This window comes from Aulonocara sp. 'chitande type north' Nkhata Bay, linkage group LG18 (assembly GCF_057382095.1).
Source record: "Aulonocara sp. 'chitande type north' Nkhata Bay isolate Kocher_YH1m ecotype deep benthic linkage group LG18, A_spYH_male_GT1.1, whole genome shotgun sequence".
Classification (NCBI taxonomy): Eukaryota; Metazoa; Chordata; class Actinopteri; order Cichliformes; family Cichlidae; genus Aulonocara; species Aulonocara sp. 'chitande type north' Nkhata Bay.
The window spans coordinates 14,195,410-14,201,067 of record NC_141361.1 but is presented as its reverse complement, the minus strand read 5'-3'; the positions used below and the strand labels follow the sequence as shown (position 1 = coordinate 14,201,067).

General features: G+C 41.6%; 1 long non-coding RNA gene across 1 annotated transcript; it reads left to right on the top strand.

The window, feature by feature from the left end:
* Positions 1 to 2,325: 2,325 nt before the first annotated feature.
* Positions 2,326 to 3,690, top strand: LOC147308174 (uncharacterized). Its single transcript, XR_015126052.1, has 5 exons — positions 2,326 to 2,477; positions 2,621 to 2,713; positions 2,842 to 2,868; positions 3,116 to 3,198; positions 3,304 to 3,690. It is a non-coding gene; the product is annotated as an uncharacterized LOC147308174 (long non-coding RNA).
* The last annotated feature ends 1,968 nt before the right edge of the window (positions 3,691 to 5,658 follow it).

Sequence of the window (5,658 nt, the reverse complement as noted above, 5' to 3'; positions counted from 1 at the left end):
GTCAGTCTGACTTATTTTTAGTTGGTCTGTCTTTATTTTTAACTATTGTATACAAAGTGAAGCATTTTGAGGTAACATCCCTTCACATATACACATATACATTCCTCGGAGTTGTTAAATTTGTTGATATTTACGTGTCTTGCATTAGCCTAAGTCAGGGGTAGGCAACTCCAGGCCTCTGGTGCTGGTGCCATTCAGGTTTTAAATCTCACCCTGGGTCAACACACCTGAATCAAATGCTTAGTTCATTACCAGGCCTCTGGTGAACTTCATGACATGTTGAGGAGGTCATTTAGAAATTTGAATGAGCAGTGCTGGATCAAGGACATATAAAACCTGCAGGACAGCGGCATTCAAGGCCTGGAGTTGCCTACCCCTGGCCTAAGATGTTGTAGTGGTCTGTCTTAGTGTATCTATGTACTATGACCAAAAGATGGAGTCAGTCCACCTTTATTTTCATTCAGTATAGTTTGTTGCATGCAAAATTAAGTATTTATTTGGAGACGTTGACACAGATAACAATTTACCTAAAAACTGTCTTTAATAAACATCAAAACAAAGAAGAAGCCTTGTTTATTAATTAATTTATTATCAGGTAATGAATATAATCAAAGGAAAAATGTGGTAAATACTCTAACTTTAGTCTTACTAAACTTACTGTAACTTTCCATCTTGTTTATAGTCATATCCAGGATGTGATATGAAACATATTATCCAATATTTCTTATGCAAAAGCTACTGGAAAATTACATGTTTACCATTTACAATTTTTCTTGTAAAAACCTAAATACACTCTTACTGCTTCCAGGTGTGTCTTACACAATGCCAAGGAGGAAAAACATCAGCAATAATCCTAGAGATGCTGCGGTTGCTTCCTATCAATCTGGGAAGGATTAAACACCATTTCTAAATAATAAGTCCATCATTTTTCCAGACGTGGCTGTCTGAATAAGTTCACTGCAAGGCCAATCATGCAGACAAACTTCAGATAAAGAAAAAAAGAGCCTCAGACTCTAGAGACATTAGTTAACATTTTAAATGTATGCTAATAAGTACAGTTTGGTTTGTTTGGAGTGGTTTCTGTCACAGTTACGTCAAAAAGGGCCCAGATGCAGAAGCCACGGACAACAAGGAAACAAAACTAAGCTTTAATTAGGTCAGGTATAGAAACAAAATAAAACAAATAAAACAAAATCCAGAGTGAAAAGGGGGCTGTGAACATCCTCATGACACCCACAGAGGAACAAACCCAGCTTATCTGACGAAGATATAATGAATGACGCCACTATAGATACACACAAGGTAATCAGAGGAAGTAAACACAACTGGGGGAAACAGGGCACAGGCGAACAGGATCTAGAGAACAACAAAGGGGAGTAAGACTAAATGCAAAACACAGGATCGTGACAGCTGCCAGGAGAGAGCCGCGTCTTTCTAAAAGGAACATGGCAGCACAGGGACAATGTCCTCTAGTTAGACAAGACCAAAGTGGAGACATTTGGACATCATGCACAGCCCTGTGTTTGGCAAAATCACACACAGAATATCAACACAAGGATCTCATACCAACGTTTAAGCATGTTGATGGTGGGGTGATGGTTTGGGCTTGTTTTGTAGCCGCAGGAGCTGGGCACCAGTTACTGAGTTGATTAGAACTCAAATATATGAGAAAGTGTAGAGTCAAATGTGAGACTAACTGCGGGACAGCTAAAGCTTGGCCAAAATTGCAAAAGGCCCAGACAAAGTCCAGACCTCAACCGAATTGAAATAATTTGTCAGGACTTTAGAGAGCTGTGCAAAAGCAAATGTTCACAAATAGCACTGTTCTGCTCAGTTAAGCCCTCAACCAGCTTTCTACTGGAAGCCTCATCCAAGCACTGACACTTGCATTTCTATGCCTACGCACTTTTTAACTCTAACTTCTAAGTAATAGTAGACTAGTGTTTGCACCACAGACACTCACCTAATGCATCAGATGGATGCATTGTGAACAACTCAGGGTTCAGTATCTTGTCCAGAGGTACTTTGTGACGCAGATAAGTGCGGCAAATTCTCCCACAAACATCTACTTCAAATTATTGTTTCTAAAGGGGACTCTACAAGTTAATCAGTTGAGTTCTAGGAAAAAATTCTTCTGTGGATAACTGCATGTGCTGAAAAGTCAGAAGAGAGTCAGCATTATGAAAATATGTGCATGTGCATGGACAAATTAAATGCCTCGATTCTGCCTCTATCAGATATCGGATTTCAGAATCTTTATTGTAAACTCCCTCCTCTCTGTCCACGTAGAAATGATTATTTAGCAGGGATTATATAAATACTGGAGTGTTTCACAACTGCATTACACTCCTCAGTTCACCATGGACAGAAACGTGCTGCTGCTCCTCTTGAGTCTGCAGGTTTTCCTGCTCATCACAGCCTTCACTTCCACAGATGCAGCCACACTGCCAGACGATCAGAAACAATCTCTGGATGTGGTAAGAAGTCATAAACTTTGGGAACTGCTGGATACATATTAATGCATGTTTCATGTTGTTGCATTAGATGCTTTATTTATTTATTATTTTTTCCTAAATTTTCTAAGACCAATAGTGAATAAAGCATTCTCTTGTTGGTGAAGGGAATAACCAGGGATGACAGACGAAAGGGAAGAGAAAGAGTCAAACGACAGTCCTGTTCCTCGAGGCCTGGTGGATGTTCCCTCCTTGGCCAAGTAAGACCAGATTTCTTTATTTTTTCATTCACAGTAAAATTAATGGATCTAATAATAAACTCACCATTAAAGAGATTGTCTTGCATATAAATGACACAAATTAATTATTTGTTGTTGTTTTGCCACAGGCCAACCCTAATATTCCTGGTAATAAGGTAAACTTACCACAGATGTCTGCAAGTAGCATAAACAAGTGAAATGAGGTGTCTAATGGGAGGCACTGTGCATTGTATATTTGTGTGCATGCTACAGATTAAAAAAAAAAAAAAAACTGATTTAGAAGTTTAGATGTTGCCAAAAGAACATCTCACTCAGGCAGCGCTGCTTTCATGTCTAACACGTGCAGCCTGTGGAAGCAGGCTGTGTTGTAATCACACTCTGTTTCTCTCTCTGGTTTTACAGAATGGTAAAACAACATCAATGCCTCCCCGGGCCGTTCTGAAGAAAACCTGAAATGTTTTTTTCGATACACAAAACAAAAAAAAGTGAGCAAAAAAGAACTCATCTATGCACTCAGGAAAACTGCTATAGTAACTGATCTATTACAACCAGTCAAATGTTAAATACGTTTTTTTCTGTGTGTGTCTCAGTGATCAGAAGAAAACCAGATGACCCACCGGAGAGCTGAAAACTGAGACCTTTACCGACTACATCTTCCTTCGTTACAAGAAATGTTTTTCGTTGTTTTCATGTACTATTATGAAGGCAATAACCAGTGATGCTTTGCATGATGTAAGAAATCCCTATATTCTTCACTGATATGTATCTGCATTAAAAGAATCAATAATCTCCAGTATACATTTGCACTTATCACACCTGACTGAAGGAAAGCATGAAGCATTCAAACTTGCAGAAAGGTTTTATGGTCTTACTCATGTTCTTCATTGAAATAATAAGCTTTCTCCAAGTGCTGTTGATTTCATAACAGTTCACTTTGTGTATTCTGTGCTGCAAAATAAAGCTGACTGAAGTAGAAATTGTCATCTTTGTGCATCATCTTTAACGGTAATAGAAAGCCATGAAGCATTAAACTTTAAAAAAGCTGTCATCGTGTAAGCGCTCAGCTGGGTCAGTAAATCCTGTACAGTTCTGCGTAGTTTTAAAAGCAAAGCAGTGGAGGCACTTGAGGTCTGTATAATGTTTAACTACAGTGTTATTATTTCATTTTGATGCTGCCTCTCAACTTCCTCCTCCCTGTCCACATTGAAATTATAGCTAGCAGGGAGAATACAAATATTCAAGAGTTTCACAGCTGTATCACACTCCTCAGTTTATCAAATTCAAATTTTATTTGTCACACACACACACAACCATACACAGTATGACATGGGGGTGAAATGCTTGTAGCTGTACAATGCCCGACCATTAAATGACAGAAGAAAAGTTTTACAATATTTACAATTTACAGTTTACTACAAAATTTACAAATTAACTTAGGAATTTACAGTAAAGAATATGCAAATAGCAGAAGAGATTATAAAGATAAGGATTATAAATTATAGGAATTATAGGATTATAGGAAATGTGTGGTGGTGCGTGTGGTGACGTGTGTGAGAGTCCAGTCTTATAGTGACGTGTTTGGGAGAGTCCAGTCCTACACCTGGTTCAGGCCCCGAATAGCCTGGGGGAAGAAGCTCCTCCTCATTCTCTCTGTTTTGGCCTTAAGGGAGCGGAAGCGCTTCCCAGACCTCAACAGTGAGAAGAGTCCGTTGTTGGGATGGGAGAGGTCCATCATAATCTTCCTAGCTTTGGACTTGCACCGCTTGGTGTAGATGGACAGCAGGTCAGGGAGCTCTGATTGAATGATGCGTTCTGCCGAGCGCACCACCCTTTGCAGATCTCGTCTGTCCTGCTTGGTGCTGTTCCCAAACCAGGTGCAGATGTTTGCCGTCAGGACGCTCTCGATGGTGCAGGAGTAGAAGTTCTTGAGCACCTTCAGTGGCAGATGGAAGTCTCTAAGTCTTCTGAGGAAGAAGAGACGCTGACGGGCTTTCTTAACCAGGGTGTTGATGTGGCAGGACCATGACAGGTCCTGAGTGATGTGGACACCCAGGTATCGGAAACTGTCCACTCTCTCCACTGGCGTGCCACTGATGATGAGGGGTTTGTAATTCCTCGCCTGCTTTGTAGTGAAGTCCACGATCAGCTCCTTAGTCTTGCTGATGTTTAGGAGGAGGTTATTCTCCTGGCACCAGGTCTCCAGGTTCCTAATCTCCTCCAGGTAGGCCGTCTCGATGTTGTCGGAGATCAGGCCCACAACAGCAGTGTCGTCAGCAAACTTGACAATGGAGGTGGTGTTTCCCACCCTCACTGATTGGGGTCTGTCTGTGAGGAAGTTGAGGATCCACTGACACAGTGATGAGCTGAGTCCTAGATCCGTCAACTTGGTGAAAAGCTTAGAGGGAATTATTGTGTTGAATGCTGAACTGTAGTCCACGAACAGCATCCTAACATAATTCCCTCTGCCAGTGTCCAGGTGACTCAGGGATGTGTGGAGCAGGTGAGATATGGCATCGTCTGTGGAACGATTAGTCCGGTAAGCAAACTGAAGTGAGTCGATGGTGGCAGGAAGTGAAGAAGTGATGTGATCTCTCATCAGTCTTTCAAAACACTTCATTACAATTGAAGTCAGTGCTACTGGACGGTAGTCATTGTGGCAAGCGGGCTGTTGTTTCTTTGGAACAGGGACAATAATGGACTGTTTGAAGCACGTGGGAACCACAGCTTGGGCCAGGGAGAGGTTGAAGATCTCCGTGAACACCGGTGCTAGTTGATCAGCGCAGGCTCTAAGGACCCGGCCAGGGATTGCATCTGGTCCTGCTGCCTTCCTGGTGTTCACCCTCCTGAAGGTGTTCCTCACGGCATGCTCTGTGATGACGAATGCATTTTCTTCACTGGTGCACTCCGAGCGCGCGCAGCCGTTTGTTGTTTTAATTGCTGCGGCG